This window comes from Sus scrofa, chromosome 1 (assembly GCF_000003025.6).
Source record: "Sus scrofa isolate TJ Tabasco breed Duroc chromosome 1, Sscrofa11.1, whole genome shotgun sequence".
In the NCBI taxonomy this organism is placed as follows: Eukaryota; Metazoa; Chordata; class Mammalia; order Artiodactyla; family Suidae; genus Sus; species Sus scrofa.
In genome coordinates this window covers 73,116,069-73,126,375 of record NC_010443.5, presented here as the reverse complement: position 1 = coordinate 73,126,375, position 10,307 = coordinate 73,116,069, and the positions used below count along the sequence as shown (strand labels likewise).

Below are 10,307 nucleotides of genomic sequence, written 5' to 3'. Positions count from 1 at the left end.
TAATAACAAAGAGAAGGACGGGGAAGGAGGAAAGTAAAAGGAATAGGGGAAAAAAAAAAAAAGATGAAAGGAGTTCTCTTGTGGCACAGCAGATTAAGGATCTGGCATTGTCCCTGCAGTGGTTTGGGTCACTGCTATGCTGCAGGTTTGATCTGTGGCCCTGGCACAGGAACTTTCACACGCTAAGGACTTACCCCCCTCGCGCCCTCATCCCCCCAAAAGAAAAAAAAAGATAAAGAACAAAATTGATGTATCCTATGAATACCACCACTTAATTCAACAAGCAGCTACTGGAGAACCTACTGTGGGTCATGCTTTGGAATTAAGCACTTCTGGGCCACAGCCTGTTCACGCCCTGGAAAAGGACAAGTTATTTCCATACAATGTGATAACACTGTTAAACAGGAAAGTCCTCTGGTGCAGGACAGAAATTCCTGTGTCCCCAAGTACATACTACACATGGAAAGTTACTGAGTTAAAGTGGCTGACCAGTAAGGCACACAGGCCCATTCCGTCACAGACCGACTATTGTGGATTCCAGTACCGTTCTGCTTCCATAAAGCAAACCTTGTTTAACCAGGTTGTTCTGCAAAAGTAAAATTTAAACAAATTTACAGCCTTACTATATTTGGTCGCTGTTTGCTTTAAAGACGGCAAACCCTTTGGCAAACTTTAGAAAAGATTAAGTCCTACAATCACAAATTAAACCAAAAATCTTCCATGAGTAAAGTAGTTTACACTTTCGCCGTATGCTTAAAAGTTTTCACAATAGGATGGTTGGAAAATATATTCCACTCAAGGCTGCAGAATGACTAATGTCCTATCTGCGCCAGTTCATTACATTGCCTAATGGCAGCTGTGTTAAAGTAAAAGGTTTATCGCGAAAGCTTTTGCTCTTTAAACACAAAACGAGCAAGTGCGTTGGAACGGAGACCAAAGAAGTGCGTCCCCAGGAATTCCAGTGGAGCAACGAATTCTAGTTTGACCACCAGGGAGATTTCCGCTCTCTGGGTATGTCCCGGGAGCAAAGCCGCAAAGGAAGGGTGTGTGTGTGTGGGGGGGCCCCAGAAAACAGCCCCCACCCTAGAAGAGTGATTCCCCCCAAGGACCCTTTAGGACTGGGGAGGGGGAAAATCACTCTTGTGGGGGGGGGATGTCTTCTGGTCCCGCGCCCGCCGGCGGCGGCACCAGGTTGGTGAGCCAGGGGCCGAAACTCAATCGTCGCCAGTGTTCAGGCAGCGGGTCCGCGCCCGGCGCGCGTCTCCCCGACTCTCGAGAGGATGCAGCCCTGGGATGCCCCAATGGGCTCCCACAGCCAGGCGAACACGAGGAGCTCCCAAAACAAAGCAAATGGCTGGGGAAAGGGGCGGGAGCGGGGCCGAGCACAAACAGCTCGGAGCGCGGGCGCTGCCTGCGAGCCCAGCGGACCAGCCTGGGAAGGGCACGCGCGTGGCGGCGCCCCTGGTTCTCGTCGCTAGGTCCGGGACACACACAAAGCCCGCACAGTTCCCCTTCCTCTGGGGCGGGGATGTGAGAAAACCCGAGTCGAGAGCGCTCCGGGGCCCGCCCCGCAGTCAGAGCGGCGGCTGGAGGCTGTCCGCGGCGCGGGAGGCTCAGACTTTCCTTTTGGGGGGTAAGATGGCAGGTCCGGGGAAACAAAGGAAACTTGGGCCGGGCCCCAGGAGCGGCGTGTGTGGCTCGCGAGTTCGCCCCGGGTCCTGTGTGGGAGTCGCTGGGCGCTTGTGCCAGCCTGCACGCTGCCCGACCGGGGAAACATAAAGCATCCCGCGGGGAGCCAGAGGCGCCGGCCGCCCACTTGCACGCCGGGGTCCCCAAGCCCGCGCAGGGAGAGGGCGCGGGGAGCAAGGAGGGGGCCGGGAGGCACGGAGGCGGGGAGGCGGCCAGCAGGCGCGCGCGGGGGGTGGTGGCGGAGGAGGGGAGCGCGGGTGGGCGGGCAGCGCCACGTCACGGCTATTGTGGCTGTCCCGGTATATAAGGTCCCGCCCGCCGGCCGCGCTCCCCACCTTGCCTGCGCTTGATAAGAGCCAGCGGTCCTCTACGCACGCACCCCGCATCCAGTGAGACGCGCCGCGCACCGACGGAGCGGACATGGGCAGAGCGATGGTGGCCAGACTCGGACTGTGGCTGCTGCTTCTGGCACTGCTCTTACCTACGCAGGTGAGGCCCTGGGGCCCAGAGGAGTTTGGGGTCCGCGCCCGAGGTCGGTAGGGCGGTAAGGCCGCTCCCACGGGACCAGCCGGCGTCCCTATCTCGGGCTGCGGACGCAGACGCGGATGCAGAATCTGGTATAACCTGGTCTGAGGTGGGGGTGGGAGAGGGCAATGTGGAGCCCACTTTTCACTCTCTGGAGGCTGCCCCCACCTTTTCCTCGGCCCCGGGAACAATGCGGCTCCATGCGTGGGCTAGGAAAACCCTGCCCCACCCCAGGTTCCGCGCAGCCCTTCCCAGGCAGCCTGTCGCCCACCGTCCCCTTTGAGAAGTCCGAGGCGTTAGCTGGGAAGAGAATGTGAGTTCCCCACCTCTGGAGCGCCTGGAGACCTCAGGCCCTTAGGGAAGGTCTTCCTTGGATCCCATGAGCGCCCCGCTTCTCTGTACGAGTGTCTTCGCGTCCCCAGCGCATCACACAAAGAGAGGGGACGATCCCCTTGGCGGGGGGGAGGGGGGCCGCTCTCTCCCATCCTCCACTCAGCTGGTTCGTGGATGCCAGGGAAGCCTCAGCTCTCTGGCTCTATTAACCCACCCCAGTCCTGCATGATTCGAGGTTGAAACCTGGGCAGGGACCTTATGACCCTGCGCTTTCCGGGAGCAACCTTAACAGGTCTATCTCTTGTTACTCGGAACCTCGTGGTAGCCAGATTGGCTTGCTCTGGGCAGGCAGCGGGTGGGACGTTTCTGCCCCGAGTCCCCGCCAGGCTTTGTCCCCGTCAGGCCACCCCCTCCCCCGATCTTCTGTCCCGGGAACCGACCTTGCCTGCGCTGCCCCACGGGTGGCTGCGCGGTGGACACAAGGGAGACTAGGGGCTGACCCTGGAACACCCACGCTGGGGGCGCCGGGAGGGCCAGAAGAGGCATTTGTCTCCGGCAGCTGTGGCTTGAAGTGGAGGGCAAGGGTGCCAGAGCGGGGGCTCTCCATCGCCTTCGGTTGGGACTTTCTGAGGACTGTCTCCTGAGCATTTCCTCCGAAAAGAAGAGTGCGCCAGGTCCTTAGTCCCCAGCCGCCCAGCCGCCCAGCCGCCGGGCTCACCTGGGAGCTCAGCCTGAGAGTGGAGCGCTCCTCTGCTCCCTTCCCCGGGCGGGGTAACTGTACCCTATTGTCTTGCGGGTCGGCTGCGCTCCCGAGCCTTCCACGATTTCTCGGTGGAGGAGGGGCGCGACCGTCTCATTTTCAACCAGATTTACCCCCCACCCCCCAGTTTTTTTAAGAGGGTTTAATTAAGCGAATAAATCTAGTTTGGTAGGGAAAATGTTTAATGTCAATTTAATATATTAAATTATTTTTTTGCTCTGGTTTAGAGGATCTTTTGATCCTATTGATCATCTTCTATTGATGCAGTGGGCTTAATTAAAAAAGTCACCGGATGCATCGAAGCTTTGTTGAATAAGAACAGATTACCTTCAGGGATCCCAAACCAGGTCTTGTTCCCAAACAGCGAGCTCTGTTTTAAATTACTTCCTATATCATTAATGCTTTCCTTTTAGTGGGAGTGCTTTCTCTGGAAGCACAAACTGAATGATACCGTAGGTGCCCAATAAATATGTTTGACTTGATTGAGATTTTAAAAATTCGCCTATTTTAGATAGGATTTGTAAATTTTTTAGTCAGTGTTTGCTTAATGTCCTTATGGGTTTTAACAACAAAAAGAGCTGGGTTTACCTTATGTGTTTACAACAAAAGATAGAATGGTTTTATCTTCGGATTGATAGGCAGCCAAATAAATGTATGTGTGGCTCAGGCTTGCCTGGTGCCACGTCCTCTGTCCCGCCTGTAATCAGAAGCCCGTGTAAACCCTCTTGCAGTGAGAGCTGAAATCTCCCATCTGCCTTTGTTCCATGACAAAGGAGAGATTAGCACGTGCCCCTGATAGACTGTGCATTTCTCGATTTGAAAAATACAGTGGTGAAAATAGTGTGGTGAATGATGCCTCTCAGGCTGTGGGACACTGAGGGGACGTCGGTCCTTGGCCATAGCACTGGGCTTGGTGACCAGGCAGGAAGACTGTGGCTGGTGAAAACTCAACACCAAATCCTCTTGTCTGTTGTGAAGTCACCGACTTCATGGCGCTTTGGGTGAAATCATTTTGCCTTGAGGCAGGAACTTGTTATATTTTTCAGCTTAAAACAAATATTGTGGCTGTTTTCAAGAAGGGTTATATATCATTTCAAGATTTCAAGGGAGCAGCTAAGATACCCAGGGCCCCTTAAGTTAAAGGCAAAGCTGTATTAAATAAGTATGCGAAAGTTACCAAGCAAATCCAGGATAGACAGTGACTTAGTTCTCATACTGTGTGTCTCAAATTACTGTATTTAAAAATCCAAATTATTTGTGTAACTTTAAAATCTTCCCTGTCTTGGAAAATAGAGGAAACCTTTGTTCAATGCCAGTAAATCAATATACCACAGAAACTGGACTAATTTAGTTCCTTATTACTTTGTAAAGAGTTAAGGACAAAGTCATACTTTTACTAAAGAATGTTTTTGTTTGCTAATCTTTGGCTGCTGTTGCTAGGTATCTCTAGGTAGTTGGTTTTAAAACTAAAGAGAAGGATCTTGGGTGGGATTAAGTAAAAATTCAGAATGAAATGATGTGGGTAAGGGAACAACGGGAAAAGAGCAATCTAAGAATATATCATTTAAATTGCATATTAAGTATATGTGGGCACAACTGTTAATCGGTATAACTTTTTATATATTTTAGATTTATTCAAATCAAACAACTCTTGTAACAGTTTCAAGTAACTCCACCCACAGTACTTCGGCCGCCCCCAATCCAGCGAATGCCACCACCAAGGCAAGTGACGGTGCTCTGCAGTCCACAGCCAGTCTCTTCGTGCTCTCGGTCTCCCTTCTACATCTCTACTGTTAAGAGACTCAGGCCAAGAAACATCTATTCTTCCCCATATTCTAAACCCAAATCAAATGGCATCTAGACATCCAGTGTGACAAGGAAAAAAAAAAAAAAAAGAATCTTCATTCAATGAATCTGCTAATCCCACACCTAATTTTACTGACAGAGAATGTCGAGGATCCCAAATTTAATTGGTTTGAAGAGCATGTGAAGGGTTTGACTAGCTGATGAATGCCATTATTAAATCTGCTGGAGTTTCCTGTACAAGATGAAGATCAACAACCTCCAAAATTAGTTGAGATGATTTCCTTAAATGTGGCTTAAGAAGTATGGACCCATAAAACTCTACCTTGAAAATGAGAATAGATTTTTATCTTAGAAAGAATGTGATGTGGAACAGAGATTCAGTTTTCATTTGGTTCATTAAATTTATAAGACCATAAAATAATTAGGTAATACAGAAAGTTTTCATGATTCTACTTATACGTACATTAGGAGGAACTTCCAAGTGTTACTGTACATCCCAAGTGTACTGTTTTCAGCAGTACTGATTTAATACTGATGTACTCAAGATAATTTTATGATAAGCTCTCACTGTTCTCTTGGGAACTGAACTCTTTCCTCTGGGGCTTTGGGTTTGACATTGTGTTTGACTGTTTATGTAGCAATGTGCCAGGGCAATGATGGATTGGAATGACCCTAAATCCAAGCATAATGAGTACATTTGGCTTATATACTTATCAATTATTCAATAAGAGTGCTAGATTCATTTAACTAAATGATAACCAAGAGTAGTACATTGATCTCAACTGATTTCAAAATGCTTTTTATTCCTGCATATGTTGAGTACTTTTTAAAGTTTAAAAAAAAAGTGATCTGTTTTGAAGGTAAATTTGACAAATCTTGAAATTAAAAAGGCAATCATGTGAATGAGCCAAACTGTAAATCAAATATTTGGAAAGTGAAGACTGGAAGCTTGCTTATATTAAATTCAGAAAAACTTTTATACTCTTCTCTGTAAATACTTTTTTTAAAAAAATTGAATCAGAATAGCCACATTTGGAACACTTTCTGTTAACAGTCAATATTTTTAGATAGTTAGAACCTGGTCCTAAGCCTAAAGTGGACTTGATTTTGGAAAGTAAATCTTTTCACGACTGCCTCAATGCAGAGAAACCTTTTTAAAACTAGACACTCCCTAAAGTCTTTTGTTCGCATGGTCACACACTGATGCTTAGATGTTCCAGAATTGAATATGGCCACAGTAGTCTTGATAACCAAAGTCATTTCCCTCCCCCCTCCCCCGCCCGGATCTTTAGAAACCTACACTGGAACAGCCACATCCAACAGATCTCAAGCTACTGTGTGTGTGAATGAACATTCCCTCTTGTTTCATACCTGAATGCTGTACATCTCTTTTGGATTGTATATTGTGTTTGTGTATTTATGCTTTGATTCATAGTAACTTCTCATGTTATGGAATTGATTTGCATTAAACACAAACTGTAAATAAAAAATGGCTGAAAGAGCAATCCATTGAATTTTAAGTCTTTCCAACGCAAGGAACACTGAGTTATCATGGTCCTATAAACCATGAAGAATATATCTCACTAGTTTCCCATTAAACAGAACATTGCAGTGAAGCTTGGTGAAAAGAATTCATCTGAAAGTGGACATCATTAAGCCTTTAAGGGGCACCTGTACTTAGCAACTTGAATGCCAGCCAAGTGTCTCAATACTGAAGATTTGATTGAATGCTGAACATGCTGGACAAGGTCTTTTACTATAGTTGAGAAAAAGAATATGTATATAATCACAAATAGGCAGTATGTTGTCAAGTAGTGCTGTGAGGAAAACACACCAGGATGGCAAGTGTCATGGCCATGGTTGAGTGATTATGGATGGTTTTGTACTTTTGAGCTTGAGTTATGGAGGATCTGGAAGAATATTCCTGGTAGAGGAAATCGCACATCCCCTATATCCTTCAGTCTGTTTAATCACTCCTACTGTTTTCATATCTACACAAAGGACCACAAGTCGCTTTGATTCCCTAAATTGTCATTTCCATCTGTATTCCTGAGTTCTTTTCTTTGACTCTTCCAAGTATATTCCTCCACTAGCTCTAGGCAGAAAAAGGCTGGAATTTGGAAGCAAGCGGATGTTGCACCCGCAGGTGGCATTTCTTCATCAAGGAATCAGTTCTACTCAGCTGATGGAATCAAGCCCACCCAGATTAGGACAGTCTGTTGAAAGCCAATGATTGTAGACATTTAATAACATTTTCAAGATACTTCACAGCAAAACCTTGCTTGTATTTGGTTGACTAATTTGGGATTGGCCAAGTTGGCGAATGAGCTCATCATTACATATTTGACCTCTTTTTTTAAAAAAACTTGTTATGGTTGTACCTGTGGCATATGGAAGTTCCCAGGCTAGGGGTTGAACCTGAGGTACAGCTGCCAGCCTATGCCACAGCCACAGCAATGCCAGATCTGAGCCACATCTGCAACCTACACCACGGCTCTTGGCAACACCAGATCCTTAACCCACTGAGTGGGGCCAGGGATCAAACCCATGTCCTCATGGATACTAGTTGGGTTTGTTACTGTGAGCCATGATGGGAACTCTTGTCAGCTTAGCACCCATATTCATTTCTGAGTCATATGCAATCTCCAAATAAAGACAATAACAAGGTGGTACTTTTGTCTAATGTGATAGAACTATCCTGCACACAACCCAAAACACCAATCCTTCCCTGGAAGAGGATGCAAACTTTGGGTTGTGTTCACTTCTTGATATCCCACAAGGTAAATAATGTGAGGTTAACCACTGTCAGTACATACTGTGTAGATGATAAGGGAATAAGAGGGAAGAAAACAGATATTTGCTTTATGTATATACAAACATAAGGAAGAAATGCAACTATTTCCAGTCCTCATTTCAGCAACCAGTCACATGTATAGCTGGTATTTATATTACCTCTTCTGCTATCCATTCCGTATTTCCTTTGCCCTCAGCAAGCACCTCTGTTGGTCATGGTGCTTAGCCTGAGGGCTGACCCAAAGCTTTGCCTGAATTTGGTTGTAGTTTTCTACTGACTTCAATCATATGACACAGTAGTATTAAGGATGCCCTAACAGAGGTTCTATATTCCAGACATCCACATCTTTGACGGCCACTGGTTAGTGGCAATCCCCTTTCCCCTTCTTGGTCAGGATCAGTCACTCCGGCCAGTACAGGAACTCCCTGCTGTGTTGATTAATAGGTCTGGGGGAGCTCAAAGTGGTTGGGTGGCCAGTTTGGTGAAACTGTTTCTGTGGCTCCTGGTGGAAGCATTTCTCCTTTTGGAACTGAGATCTCCAGGCTGGCAGAACACATGGTTTCAGGGGCAAGAAGTAAAAATTTTGGTAGTGGATCACTTATTAGGGTGATGGTGAGGAATGCCATGCCTATGGTTCCCCTTTGACTCCTGGACCCTTGAATTCTAGCTGTGGGAGCAACAGTATTGTATTTGGAGCAGATACCCTCCTGGAGTTCAATACTCTAGTTCTGTAAAAATATTGCCATCTGGCTAGAGCTGTAACTTGAGTTTTCATAAAGCCACTGTTCCATCAAGTTGCTTCAGGGGAGTGGGGGACATGGTAAGACCTGTGAATTCCATGGCCCTGGGCCCATTGCCATACCTCATTGGTGGAGTTCTTTGAGAGAAGCAGTGTGTGAATCCCTGTGATGGTCAATAAGATATTCTCTAAGTCCATGATGGTAGTTTTTAAAATTTACTATTTATTATTTTTTTATTATTATTATTTTTTGTCTTTTTGCCTTTTCTAGGGCCACTCCCGTGGCATATGGAGGTTCCCAGGCTAGGGGTCGAATTGGAGCTGTAGCTACCAGCCTACGCCAGAGCCACAGCATTGAGGGATCCCAGCTGCATCTGCAACCTACACCACAGTTCACGGCAACGCTGGATCCTTAACCCACTGAGCAAGGCCAGGGACCGAACGGCAACCTCATGGTTCCTAGTCAGATTTGTTAACCACTGTGCTACAACAGGAACTTCCCATGATGGTAGTTTGGTAGAAGTATTGCATGCAGGGAAGGCAAATCCATGTCCAGAATAAGTGTTTATTCCTGTAAGAATGCTGTCCCTTCTATGATGGATGTGGTCCCATGTAGTCAATATTCCACCCAGATGATTACCCCAATGAAAGGAGCCATACAGGAAACTCGGTGTTGGTCCCTGCCGCAGCAGATTGGGTACTTAGCAGTGGCTGTAGCCAGATCAGCTTTAATACAAGCCGATGCTACTGGGACCATGCCTAATCCCCACCCCTGCCCCCATGGCCACTTTATTCATGAGGCCATTGGGTGATGATAGGGATGGTCAGGGAAAGAAGCTGGCTGGAAACCACAGAACAGGCCATCTTATCCACTCAATTATTAAAGTCCTCCTTTGTGAGATTACCTTTTAGTGAGCAGTCACATGGGACACGAATAGCTTCATATTCTTTTCCCATTCAGAGAGGTGGATACATATACCTCTTTCTTGGCCTGCCTTGTCACCAATTTTCCAATCACATTCTTTCCATGTCCATCCAGCCAAACTGTTGAGCACAGACCTTGAGCTGGTATAGACTTATAACTCTGGCCTTTTCTCCTTCCAAGCAAAAGAAACGACCAAGTATCTTGCTTGTAATTCTGCCCATCAGGAGCCTTTCCCTTTATGCTTGCCCTTCAGGGATGTCCCAGCAGGGCACTGTAGAGCTGGAGCTGTCTATTTTGGGGTATTGCCTGAATATTGTGCAGCATCTTTTGTAAACAAGGTCCAAGTTTTCTCTTCCTTTGTCAACTGGTCATAGGGAACTCCCTGTGAAGGTGTTGGTACAGGCTGGGAGAGAGATGGTTGTGTAGCAGGAATATGGCCCATGGACATTTGGGCCACATTCTCTTGTAACTTACTCGTATGTATCTTTAGGACCTGCTCAAGCCCAGTATCATACATGCCACCTTCATTTGACAATGGAGTGCTGCATTGCACACTCAACTCTATGGGTTGGTGGTTAGACCACATTTGGGTCCTGATGGGCAGCTCAGGTTACATGGAGGCCCATGGTTAAGCATTCAGTCTTTACTAAAGCCCGATAACAAGCCAAAGCCTATTTCTCAGTAAAGAGGTGCTACCTGCAGAGGATTGCAGGGCTTTACTCTGAAATCTTAAAAC

At 47.0% G+C, this 10,307-nt stretch overlaps 1 long non-coding RNA gene across 1 annotated transcript; it reads left to right on the top strand.

Moving 5' to 3' along the window:
• Positions 2,008-6,618, top strand: LOC100519934. Its single transcript, XR_002343684.1, has 2 exons — positions 2,008-2,178; positions 4,937-6,618. It is a non-coding gene; the product is annotated as an uncharacterized LOC100519934 (long non-coding RNA).